The sequence below is a fragment of the Pseudonaja textilis genome, chromosome 15 (assembly GCF_049901715.1).
Source record: "Pseudonaja textilis isolate UNSWEBS1 chromosome 15, rPseTex1.2, whole genome shotgun sequence".
Taxonomy (NCBI): Eukaryota; Metazoa; Chordata; class Lepidosauria; order Squamata; family Elapidae; genus Pseudonaja; species Pseudonaja textilis.
The window spans coordinates 7,634,553-7,648,234 of NC_142004.1; positions in this window are offsets into that span (position 1 = coordinate 7,634,553).

Consider the following 13,682-nt stretch of genomic DNA (forward strand, 5'->3'; position numbering starts at 1 on the left):
TATCCTAGTAAATTCTTAAACATAAACTACTGGTTTTATGTTGGGATTAAGTCCAATTCCACCCACCCCCTCAGGTGTTCTAAACTCAGCAAGGGCTTGTATTTTAAGAGACCAGCAAAAGCTGGTAACTATCTTTTAAAAAATATATTCAGGATGATCCCCGACAGATCACACTTTTTCCATTTTTATTATATCTAATCCGCGGTTTTGCAGAGCCAGGAAGGCCGGTGGGATAGAGTCCAACATTGCTGGTTGTGATGCTTTGATGAATGGTTGAAGTCTGTAAGGTTTTTGATGGATGGAGGAGTGGGATACCAATGATGTCTTGCTAATCAGAGCCAAACCTGTCTGCTGAATACAAATCACAGCATTAAGAGACAGCTTCACTTTCTTCTAAATATAATTCAGAGTTAACCAACTTCTCTTCCCTTTACCAAGCTCTGGTTCACACAATGGACTGCGACCTCCAGCTTGGTCAAGTTCAGGCTTAGAAACTCTTGTTAATTTTTAAAATCAGGTCAGGGCTGACTGACCGACCCTTCCCTTCCTTTTATTAAGGCCTCCAGGCGGTTATTTTAAGAGTCGCGAAAGAAGAGATAAACCTGTTTCTGTGCTAATTTTTCTCCTGACAGAATCAATTTGTTCTCTTCCAACCTAGGCTGGTCTTTTCCATTTGATTTCAAATTGGATTTGAACCTCCAGGGATTTGGGGTGTCAGCTTCCCTAATGTAGTGTCAGTCGAAAGAGGCAGAGAGATAAAAAGTCAGCTTCGGTTAACGGAAGATTTCTCTGCCAGCCTTTCCTTCTTCTCAGGTTTTTAACCTGGTTTATCTGGCTTTCTCATTCTCTTCTGCACTGGTCGGCTGAGAGATGCATAAAGGGGATTGAACAGAGATTAAGACCCACAAAAGGGAAATGGTTCTCTTTGGGAACACTCAGCTTTGGGAACACTCATTTTCCTTTACAGATTAACAGAGTTGGAAGCGACCTTGTAGGTCATCTAGTCCAACCCCATGCCCAACCAGGAGACCCTACACATTTCTGACAGATGGCAGTCCAGTCCCTTCTTGAAAGCTTCCAGGGATGAAGCTCCCATAACTTCCGAAGGCAACTTCTGTTCCATTTGTTGATTGTCCTCGCTGTCAGAAAATTTCTCCTTATTTCTAGGTTGAATCTCTCCTTGATCAGTTTCCAGCCTTCGGGTGCCTTGGAAAATAGCTTGACCCCCTCCTCCTCTCTGTGGCAGCCCCTCAGATACTGGAAGGCTGCTCTCCTGTCTCCCCTGGTCCTTCTCTTCCCTAGACTAGCCATGCCCAGTTCCTGCAAGCGTTCTTCATATGTTTTAGCCTCCAGTCCCCATCATGAAACAGGGTTTATCTTGGTTGCTATGTTTTTATTTTTTTAAAAAAGTCCCATGTCAGATGTTATTCTGGTTTTTACTTGTCTTAGCTTTTTAACCAAGTATGGAAGGCCACTTTCCAGAGGTGAATTACAATTCACATCTCCAGTTGGTTTGGCTAATACTGGAGGTTATATACACCGAAGAGGCGGTACAGATACTCCTAGGCTTACAATAATGTGTTTAATGACTGTTTGAAATTACAACAGCACTTAAAAAAAAAGATGACTTACAATTGGTCTTTGCATTATGACTGTTGACCCCGTGGTCATGTGATCAAAATGCAGATACCTGACAACCATGTATTTAGGATGGTTGTAGCGTCCTGAGATCATGTCTTCCTAGCCAACTTTTGGACGAATGAAGCCATTCTGTTTGTAAATGCACCTGGTCACAAATGTGCAAAAGTCACAGCAGGCCACAAAGCTAAGGCAAGGCATTAATGCAGCACCTTGGCCACTAGATGGCACTGTGGGTCTTCTGAAACTCTCACCCATCTTATTTTTGCAAAAAAATATAGTCTTTCCTTCTTTCTGGAGATTTCAATTTAGCCCTTTCTGGCTTGGCTGTGTTATCTTCTCGGCTTTCCCTCCCCTTCCTCCTCTTGTAAACTCTTTGTAAGCCCTCTGGCAGTTTTACAGATAAAATGAGAATAGGGGAGGGGGAAAGGAAGCCCCAGGCTGAATTTCTCAACCACCTTCATTATCTACAGCCCCGTAACAACTACAGATTTCCCCCTCTCCCCTGCGTTTCTAAAAGCAGCTGCAACCTCCAGACCCCTTCAGCCCGCCTTAATAGCTCTGCTTTTGGTGTGAGCACAAAGGGGTACAAAGGAATTGCGTGGGTTCCTAAGCACATGTCAAGGGCGTTGAGAATCTTGCACAGGGTTAATTAACAAAGCAATACCTATAGTCCTTGACTTACAACAATTCATTTAGTGACTGTTTAAGTTACAACAGCACTGGAAAAAAAAAGTGACTGGTGACCATTTTTTTCACAACCATCGCAGCATCCCCAGGGTCACGAGATCAAAATTAAAACTCAGCTTGGCAACTGACTCATATTTATGACGGTGGCAGTGTCCCATATGGGTCCCCTTTTGCGGCCTTCTGACAAGGGAAGTCAACGGGGGAAGCCAGATTCACTTAACCGTGTGACTAACTTGACAATTGCAGTTGCCTAACACAGAGGTTGGCAGCCTTAAGCATTCAAAGAGCCACAAAGGTCCTAATCGGAAGCCCTCCAGCCCCCCCCCGCATTCAATTCTGGAGCTGACCGGAAGTTCAGTTCCCCCACCACAGAGTCTCCTCCTAGCACAGCATCCTTTTTCCTCTAACCTGTCCTAACCGAAAGCCCTATCAATTTTGGAGACGACCAGCAATGGGGAGCCACAGCAGAGGGATGCAAGAGCCACATGCGGCTCTAGAGCTGCAGGTTGCCAACCCCTGGCCTAACAGTTGTGGCAAGCTGTTCACACTTGGCGTCTTGAAATGGCTGCAGGACCAATCCCTTCCTTCCCTTTCCCTGACCTCTGGAGATGGGAGGGTCCATCTGTCCCTCCTGTTGTGGCAGCCTGTGGAGATGGCAGCAGAGTTGGACAGTGGGGAGGAACATGAGCCAGTCCGGGAGTCTTGGGAGGATTTGGACAAGGGTCCTGCATCTGATACAGAGACTCCAGAGACTCCAGAATCTGACAGCAGCGAGGCAGAGGAACAAGGGGAGCCTGTTCCCAGTGCATGCATGTGTACAAGTTAAGACAAAAGGATTGACTCGGGAGTAAGGCTTGGAGGTGATTGGCCCTCCCATATGACATAAAAGAGGAGCAAAGGGACAGGAACCTTTGCAGGAAGCAATTTTGTTCGTACTGGTCGGTTTGAAATCTGAAGCTCAGTGTTGAATTTCTGCTCTGGTTGGCCTTGTATAACTAATTGGAAATTTAGTCATTGGCAGCATTTCAAGGAAGATAAAGGTGAGTGCTTATCAGACTTATCCTGAAGGACTCTGGCAGACTTCCATGGGACTATTTACAAACTGTTGGAGACTCATTACGGGCTGTGAATGACTAAAATTCACAGCCGTTGAAGTAAAAGAAAAAAGGGTTTGGGGACTAACGTGTGTGTGTTAGTGTCTCAATAAGCCTTGGTCAGAACGGCAAAGGCCTGGAAGGATGAGTAGCATCCAGGTGAGCTTGTGGAGCGATGTCCCCAGAGGAGAGCTTCAACTGTAGTAGCCTCAGCCATGCGGGATTCCTTTCTGTTCAGCCCCGCTCTTGAAACACCCAGACGGCGCACGGGGGGGGGGGTGTTTTTGATGGTGCTAAGTAGCTGTGGCTTTCACACCCCAGCAGGTGCTAAAACAAATGTATAATTTCTGGTGACGGCACAGGAAGGTGATGGAGAATGTCAGGCGGAGGGGAGGGGACCCCCCCAGGGGAAAGACGAGGGAGAAGACATGCCGTTATTCATCCTGGCAGGCAAAGACGTTGCTGGCGGCACGTGCCTCGGCTTGTCAGCACGAATTTAAGCGCCTCGGCTCGTGATGCTCGCAAGTCAGGCTGACGGACTCTCTCAAAGTCACTTTTCCCCGCCTCGAAAAAGGATGCGCCTCTCTCGCCGCTTCGAAGGGAATGGGGGTCCTCTGGAGAGGAAGGGCTCCTTTGGCCGGTGGCTGGACTCGATGTCGTCCTGTTCCCAGCAGGCTCTGGGGCAAGAGAACTCCAGCCAGCCAAGAGCATTGGGCACCATGTTGTTGTTTTAGATGACATGAGCAAGACTGAAGCATCCTCGCCTTTCTGCTTCTTCTCTTTTCCTTCTTCTCTTCCTCCTCCCCTTCTTTTCTTTTCCTTCTCTTCCTCCCTCTCCCCATTCTCCTCCTTGCCTCTTTCTCCCTCTCCTCTTCTTTTCCTTCTCATCCTTCCTCCTCCTCCCCTTTCTCCCTCTCCTCTTCCTCCCCCTTCCTTCTCCTCCCCTTTCTCCCTCTCCTTTCCCTTCTCCTTGTTCTCCTCCTCCTTCCTCCCTCCTTTCCCTCTTCTTTTCCTTCTCTTCTTTCTCCCTTTCTCCCTTCTCTTCCTCTTTTCCTTCTTTTCCCCCTCCCTTCTCCTCCCCTTTCCCCCTCTTCTTCTTTTCCTTCTCCTCTTTCTCCCCTTTTCTCCCTCTCCTCCTCTTTTCGTTCTCTTCTTCCTCCCCTTTTCCTTCTCCTCTTTCTCCTCCTCCCTCCTCTCCCTCCTTTTCCTTCTCTTCTTCCTCCTCCTCCCCTTTCCCCCTCTCTTCTTTTCCTTCTTTCTCCCCCCTTTTCCCCCTCTCCTCTTCCTCTTTTCCTCCTCTTCTTCCTCCTCCTCCTCCCCTTTCTCCCTTTCTTCTTTTCCTTCTTTCTCCCCCTTTTCTCCCTCTCCTCTTCCTCTTTTCCTCCTCTTCTTCCTCCTCCTCCTCCCCTTTCTCCCTTTCTTCTTTCCTTCTTTCTCCCCCCTTTTCTCCCTCTCCTCTTCCTCTTTTCCTCCTCTTCTTCCTCCTCCTCCTCCCCTTTCTCCCTTTCTTCTTTTCCTTCTTTCTCCCCCTTTTCCCCTCTCCTCTTCCTCTTTTCCTCCTCTTCTTCCTCCTCCTCCTCCCCTTTCTCCCTTTCTTCTTTTCCTTCTTTCTCCCCCTTTCCCCCCTCCTCTTCCTCTTTTCCTCCTCTTCTTCCTCCTCCTCCTCCCCTTTCTCCCTTTCTTCTTTTCCTTCTTTCTCCCCCTTTTCCCCCTCTCCTCTTCCTCTTTTCCTCCTCTTCTTCCTCCTCCTCCTCCCCTTTCTCCCTTTCTTCTTTTCCTTCTTTCTCCCCCTTTTCTCCCTCTCCTCTTCCTCTTTTCCTCCTCCTCTTCTTCCTCCTCCTCCTCCCCTTTCTCCCTCTCTTCTTCTTTTCCTTCTCCTCCCTCTCCCCCCCCTCCTCCTCCTCCTCCTCCCTCTTTCCTCCTTCCTCCACATGGCACCTGAAAGAGAATCCCTTTTCAGAGACAGTTCTCGGGTTCAGGGGGAAAAAAAAAAGATGTCTTCTGTTTGCTTCCCTTCCCATCACGCTTTCTTTGGGTCCACCCAGAAGGGAAACCCTCTTTTCAGGAGTTGTTTCCAATTTGCAGTCGTTTTAACTCGCCCTGAGCTCCCTTGTGCTGAGAAGGAGCCTCCCGCACACGTTTTCCAAAATTAGATAATGGGGAATGACTGTGGGAAGGGGGTTAAACCCCCCCCCACACACACAGAGGAAACCTTTAACAACAAGGAGGAGGAAAACCCAGCACGGTTAAAATGTTTCTGGGGGCCAGCAGCAATCCCCTGCAGGGGCTTTTTGGCTCCAATAACCACACCTTTTAAATAGCTTTATTGCTTTAATAATGTGGTGGTGAAAAGCGAGAGGGTGGAGACCTTCCACGGTTCTTATTTAGCCTTGCCAAAGACGAAAATGGGCAGTTGCAGCCTTTTAGAAGGAATGGGTTTTTTTTTATTTTTTGGAGAGAACAGCCTGCCCTGTGTTTGTGTGTCTTTCTAATGGCCTCGGTCATTGCCTTTCAATATTTCTGGAGTTCTGCAAAGGAGTTCGTTTGGGCCCAGCACCTGTCCAAAAGGCAGCGCCAGGACCCTGTCGGAGTCTGAATCCGAGGAAGAAGACGAACAGCCGACAGCACCTGCTGCTGGCTAGCCACAACACGTGGCATCAGTGCCCCAAAGGCTTGATATCTCACTTGGGGTCAAATGGAAAATAGCCTTTCTTGGATGTCCTAACCTGAGCTCAGAGGCAAACTGTCAAGCAATGCAGCTTATGACCCAAGAGGTGTAATATGTGCTGTTTTGCTGCGGCGTTTTTGAACCAGTTGGGGTTTCGCCCACAGCCAATTTTCCGCCCTCTGGTTTAGCAAAACTGCGAAAAGACCAAGCACGGAAGGCGCATTTCAAGCGTTTGTCTCCTCTCTACCGAGAGCCAGGTTGTGCGAAGAGAGAATTTGCGAAGCTCTAGCGAGAAGGAACAATTCTCTCTCTTGTCTCTCTCTCTGCTGAATTTCCATTCAGCGCCAAGGTAGAAAGTCTTGCGTTGACTGGGTATCGTCAAGAGCCTCACTTGACCAACACTACGAAGAGTCTGGGCTGAAGTTCCCCCTCGAGGCTCTGTTTGAATGAGCTGAACAACCACCCCATTGTTTCCAGTCCTGCGACGTTGCAAAGGGAAGGGAAATGTTTAAACAGCATCTGGGGAATTACGGAGAAGTGTCTTGGTTCCTACCGAGCGTTATGAACAAGACGGTGCCGTGTTTGGGTTCAGTGTAGCTTAACGTGGCTGGTAAAGCATGGACTATGGATGGGTTTAATGTGGCAATGCTCTGTATGTAGGTTGGGACCAAGGCACTAAGCCATTCCCACCATCCAGCTTTCTCTTTCTTGGATATAGTTCTCCAATTCTCTCTCTCCCTCTCTCTCTCTCTCTCTCCATCCATCCATTATCATTCTCTTTTAACAACTCTATAATCCCTTGCCGGGTGGAGTCTGGCCAACTGAATAGAGCTGAGTGTTTACTGGTCTTTCCTGTTGCCAATACGGAGTTTTTTTTCCCAGCAGATATATTCCCATTGTGTCCAGAGAGAGAAATATCTGCCTCTACCTAGGATCAAACTCACAGCCTCCTGATTGTGACGTTAGAGCTTCACTTCTACCGCACCACTCCATTCATCCATCCATCCATCTGAATGATTGAGAGCAAAAGAAGAAGAAGGGGGTGGCAGAGAAGGAGGTGGCTGGATGGAGTCACTGAAGCGGTCAGCTTGAGCTTAAATGGACTCTGGAGGATAGTAGAGGATAGGTAGTCCTGGAGGAACATTGTCCATGGAGTTGCAATGGATCGGACATGACTTCGCAACTAACAACATCCATCCATCCATCCATCCATCCATCCTTTATGACTCTTGTGCAATGTGCATCCCCTTTTTCTGCAATTCTGTCTACACCAGGGGTGTCCAACCTTGGCAACTTTAAGACTTGTGGACTTCAACTCCCAGAATTCCTCAGCCAGCAAAGCTGGCTGAGGAATTCTGGGAGTTGAAGTCCACAAGTCTTAAAGTTGCCAAGGTTGGACACCCCTGGTCTACACTGTCATCTTTCTCCCTCTTTCTCTCTCTCCCACAATTATGTAAAAAAAAGGCACAGTCAAGAAGGGGCGTTGTCTTTTTCTGGATAATGCTGATACAGACAGTGGTTGGTTTTTCTCTCCAATGCAAGCAATCCTGTGTGTGTGTGTGTGTGTGCTCACATACACATATGCAAACACACACACACACACACACACACACACTGTACCTATCCAGCTGTGCTGAGGCTGCTGCCTTTTTACCCTTTAATCCTGCTCTCTATCTTGCTCCTGTTTAAGGAAGCCTTCAAGCGGAATGCCAAGATTAATTTGACTCTTGCTTTCTTTCACACAGGGAAGGAGGAGCAGGCCTACGTGCGGGAACAAACATTAAAGTGGTTTTCCGCAAGCAGCGTGTGGTTGACTTTGGGAGAGTTCAAACAACACCAGCCAGGCAGGTCAGGCCTGGTTAGACCTCGTTAAAAGAAGAAAAAAAAAGATTTGGGAGGATGATGAAACATCATGAATAGGACTACGTGGTCCTTAGGAGTCAAACTCAACGGGAGGCTGAAATCTGCAGGTTTTTGTGTCGAGGGAATTGAGGTCAGTTTGGGGGAAATTATCCTTTCCCCTGCAAGGCCTTTCCTCTTTGGCCTACCTCGAAATGAGCTTTTGTGAGTTCCCGGACCAACAAAGTCTCTATCCTTGCAATATTGTCCTGTAAATAAACATTGACCTGTAACTAAAGCACCCAGGCCAGACAAGGAACGATGGATGGAAACCGAACAAGGAGAGAGATTCAACCTGGAAATAAGGAGAAACTTTCTGACAGGGAGAACAATCAACCCATGAAACCTTCAGAAGTTTGTGGGAGCTTCATCCCTGGAGACTTTCAAGAATAGATTGGACTCCCATCTGTCAGAAATGGTCTCCCTGCTTGGGCAGGGGGTTGGACTAGATTACCTATAAGGCCCCTTCCAACTCTGATTATCTGTTACATCTGTTAAACGATACATGAGAAAAAATGTGGAGAGGGGAGAAAACAAATACTGCCAAGGGAATATTCCGATAAGGCAGGACGTCGCCCACAGCTGCACAGTGGGCAGAGAAAGAGGCTCAAAATGGACCCTCCCTAGTTTACAGATTCACAGAGTTGGAAAGGACCTTGTAAGTCATCTAGTCCAACCCCCCTGCCCAAGCAGGAAACCCTTCCTACACCATTTCTGACAAATGGCAGCCCAATCTCTTCTTGAAAGTCTCAAGGGATGAAGCTCCCACAACATCCGAAGGCAACTTCTGTTCCATCGGTTTTAGTCTCCAGTCCCCTAATTGTCCTGGTTGCTCTTCTTCTTCACCCCATCTTTCAAGGGCTTTTGTACATACCAACCACCTCCGCTACTCGGTTTACAATAAGATCGGAGCCAACTTACTGGTGGCAGCTGAACTCAAAGGCCCCCAGACTCCTCTTGATCCCAATAGTCAGCCACTTCCATGGAAACATAGAAAGAAATACTGCAGTTCTTAGTTGTAGCTTTGACTTTGTCTTACAGCAGCCTTTTTTTCTTCTTCTTAACATCTTGTACTCTTTTTTTACTGTTTTATTTTATAATCTCACTATTGCACTGCGTTTTATGGGAGGCTATATGTTAAGACCGCTGGTTCCGACAATAAATTTGGCTGCATTGGGTGTGAATTGCATTCAATAATCCCTTTTTACATTGAGCTGCAACAGCAGCTAATGAGCTAAAGAGCTACATACAAAGCTGCCAGAAATTCAAGAAAGGGAGGAGGGAAAAAAAGATTGAAAAATGTAGTCCAGTTTTACAAGGCCAGGATAAATAGCTTGGGGCTCCAGCGGTTGCGTCAGGCAGATAGTAAGAGGCTAAATGGCCTGACTCTGATTTGGATGTCTCCCTTCAGGAGTGGGGCTTCATACCAACTCCCTAAACGTTGAGGTCAATAGAAGGAGGGATAAAGGATCAGCGGCTTATCCTGTCCTGGCTATTTTGGATAATATAAACACTTTTTATGTGCTCAGCAACAGGCTGGAAGTTTCTCATTCCAAAAGAATTTGGGACCATCCTTCCAGACCTGGATGGAAGTCAAGATAAATTTTTTTAACGGTCAGGCACAAAAGATCAGTTCTCCGCCTGAAAGTCCAATTTGATTTATTGCTACTCGTGCCTATGCATATGAGTCTTCTCAACTAACATTTATCACCTGCTAGGAGTTAGAGAAGGGTCAGTGGAATTCAAGGGAAGTTGGACTTAGTCTTTGCTTGTGTCTATGTAGGGATTCTAGGCTGATTTCTCTCTTGACTCCACCCTCAGGCCTTCCCCTATAGTAACTTACAGAAATGCATGGATGATTTTTCAGAAATCTGTCGGCTGGATAGCCAATCAAGATCTAAAGAAGAGTCGATTGGTGTGTTTTGTTAACTGCTGAAGGATATTGGCTGCTTGTAGATGTGGCCATGGATGGATCAGTTGAGTAAACCTTGGGTAAAATCATGTTCTCCCCACCACCACCAAAAAAAATGCCTTCTGCATTCTTGAATTGCATTGTCAAGGGGAAAAACGGGCACCTTAGAAGCAAGCAACTTATTGCTTCTCTTGTTTAGGACTTTGAAAAGTCCTACATTGTACGATTTAGAAACAAGTCATCATCTGAAAAGTGAGGGACCATTTTTATGAATCGTCATGCTGCAACATCACACTGTGCTAACAATGCTCGGATTTATGTCTATCTTTTGCTCGTGTCTTGCTTGCTCATCTGCTGGGAGAACAAGCTTCATCTTTTAGCTAGTAATTAATGTTCCTCCGCTGGTGTTCAAGAAAGTCATCTCAGCTTCCTGACTTCGAAGAGTGTCAGGAAAGATAACTTTGGGAGAAAAAAAATTGTATTGGGTTCTAGGTTTTCGTCTGTCATTTTGGCCACAAGCCCTTGTGGTTTTTGTTCCAATATCCAAAACACCAACCCAGAGAACAACCAAATCCATCATCCACACCTATGATTCTTCCGACGTTGCAGGATCATCTCTCTTCCCCTTTAGCTAAGCAGGTTGGGGAGGATGGGGCTCACGGTCACCTTGAACCGTGAGGTGGGCACAAATGAATTTGAGAAATAAATCAAATGTCCAGCAAATCTGTACCATCCCACCAATTCCTATCTGTCGTGACCCTGCCGGGATCTGAATTTGAGGAGGAAAGCCGAACAGCTGACAGGGAGTGGGAGTGTGGCTCCGTTGGCTATGGAGGAAACTGGGGAAGGGCAAAGTCCAGCTGGGCAGAGCAGGGGAGAGGTAGAACAAGGGAGGAGTTCAGAGGAAAACTGAGGCCCATGCTGTATTCCAAGTGTGGCCTTACCAAGGCATTATAAAGTGGTATCAAAACTACACGTGATCTTGATTCTATCCCTCTGTTCATGCAGCCTAGGATTGCATTGGCGACTATTCAATCTATCAATCAGAATAGAGCTGGAAGGGACCTTGGAGGTCTTCTAGTCCAGCCCTCTGCTCAAGCAGGAGACCCTATACCATTTCAGAGAAGTGGCTGTCCAGTCTCTTCTTAAAAACCTCCAGTGATGAAACACCCACAATTTCTGGAGGCCAGCTGTTCCACTGGCTAATTGTCCTCACTGTTAGTAAGTTTCTCCTTAGTTCTAGGTTGCTTCTCTCCTTGATTAGTTTCCATCCATTGCTTCTCGTCCTGCCTTCAGGTGCTTTGGAAAATAAGTTGACCCCTGTTCTGACCCAAACCTGGTTCCAAGAGAGCAAACACGAGGCAAAGGTAACAGCACAACCTTTTACTGTTTCATTCAGGAATCCTGTTTCTTCACGGATAAAAAAGGCTGCTTCCAACTAATTAGCTCCGACAAGAACGAGGTTTGCCAAGTTTCTGCCAGGCTGTCAAGAACAACAGATAAGGTTCCTAAACAACAAATCAAAGAGTCTCCAAACACTAACTCAGATATTCTAACGTCCACCAGGCTCAAGTACCAAACTTCTTTGCCTTCTGCGAAGAACTCTGGTTTCTCAGCTGGCTTTTATCTCTTAAGGGAGGAACCATTACCTTGCAGCCTTACTCTCGAGTCGCCCGGGCTGCTGCAGCTGCTCTTTCCTTCGAGCAGCCCTCCGCGCACGTGGGCTGGGCACAGGCTCCTCAGGGACCTCTTCCTCACTGCTGCCAGCCTCCACCATCTCCAAAGACAGCATTCCACTCCCTGATGGTCCTGGCCCCATCCCTGCATCCCACGCAGGTCCCTCATCTGAGTCCTCGCTCTCTGAGACCTCAGGCGTCCACATCTGCTGCTGGTGAACCACAACACCCCCCCCCCCTCTTCTGTGGGGCAGCCCCTTAAATACTGTAATGCAGCTATCATGTCACCCCTAGTCCTCCTTTTCTCAGAATCAGCTGCATCGTGCACACAAGTTTGTGTGTCCGGCAGCTTTCAGCTAGGAGGGTTCAACAAACCAGGTTGCAAAATTAGCGGCTGTGTGTGTGTGTGTGTGTGTCTTTGCAGAAGTCCAGAGGACCTACTAGACGGCCATCAAGAAATTCCCCAGCCTTAAGTAAATTGCAATTTTGAGAGGCCTGTTACGGCCGGGCGACTTTACCCTCCATTTGCCTAAGGCATGCAGAAACCTCCGGCCAGCCTTCACTGCACAGATTACAGATAGTCCTCAATCTACCACCGTTTGTTTTAGTGGCCATTCCAAGTTACGTTAGGTACCGACTTATGAGGGTTGCGGCGTCCTGGGGTTAGGGGATTCCCCCTTTGCAACCTTCTGACCAGCGAAGTCCAGTGAAGAAGCCAGGTCCACTTAAGGACCGTCTTACTAGCTTAAGAACTGCAGCAATTCGCTTAACCGTGGTGGCAGGCGAGGTCGCAGAATGGAGCAAAACGTACTTAACCTGTGTCTCACTTAGCAACAGAAATTGGGGTCAATTGTGGTCAAGGACTACCTGTATAATATAACCGGGCTTTATGATGCAGGAAGTTAAACCTCCTCTGCTTAAGCTGTGTGTAGCTTTCGTACCTTTATTTTCCTTTTACGTCAAGGCGCTAAGCACCTTTGCTTCCTGCTCTCCTCCTCCTCAAGTTCGGATGTTCTATTACTTTACAAAATGGAAATCTGTAATTTTCTCCTGCTGCCTCTCACCCGAGTCTCTTTCTCTTCCCTGCTAATGCAGAGCGCTTGCTAGAAGCAGCGTGAGCCTGATAAAATATCGACCCCAGCAGCTTTTATAAAGTGGCGGATTCAGCTCTGGCAACCGTCTTTGATGCGCTCCAATTTCCTTCAGGGGGTTTCAAGGAAATTGGAAGAGGCAGCGGAAGGAGAATTGCTCAGCCGGCAAAAAAATAAAAATAAAATAAAAATCTTTTGTTTTGGTGCAGTGTCGCCAGAGGTGGTATTCAGCTGGTTCAGACCGGTTGCGGAGAACCAGTAGTGAAAATTTTGAGTATTTTGGAGAACCAGCCAATGCTACCACTGACTGGCCCCACCAACACCAACTCTTCTCCGCCTCCCATTGAGTCCCAGCTGATCATTGGCGGGATCTTCTTTGGTTGCCCTGCGCAGGAGAACGGAGCTGGAAAGCAGGTTAGTGGGATGGGGAGTAGAGGTGGCATTGAGCCGGTTTTGAACCTCGTGAAAAGCTGGAGGATGATTTGATAATGAATTTTACTCACAATGGATTGATCCCATGTTATGCAAACTCTTTGTGGCTCAGTCTCTGGTAGCAGTTTCCAAAAAAAAAAAAACCCTCAAAAAACGAGGAACTGCTGGAATTTGGAATATCTCGTATAAAATGATGGAATAAATAGTGTAGTCATGGATGATTAATAACTGATAAATATATAAATATACGTTAGTTTGACAATGTGAAAATTGATATAAATTGTGAGTAATGACTACAAAAGGATAGCACAAAAGATTTGGGGCAGAAACCCAATTGTGCCTTCCAGTTTCTTTACTCAAAGTAGAAATTGAAACGTTTCTGTAAAAACATTGGTCTGCGTTGGGCCCGTTCGGTACTCTCTTTCTGAGCTTGGTTGCTTTCTTGCAGACGTTTTGTGACCCAGCTAGGTAACATCATCAGTGTTAGAAGGGAGCGGTGTTAATCTGACAGAATTGATGTTTCCTAGTTGGCTCATGAAATGCCTGTAAGAAAATACGCCAAGCTCAGAGAGCACCAAGGAC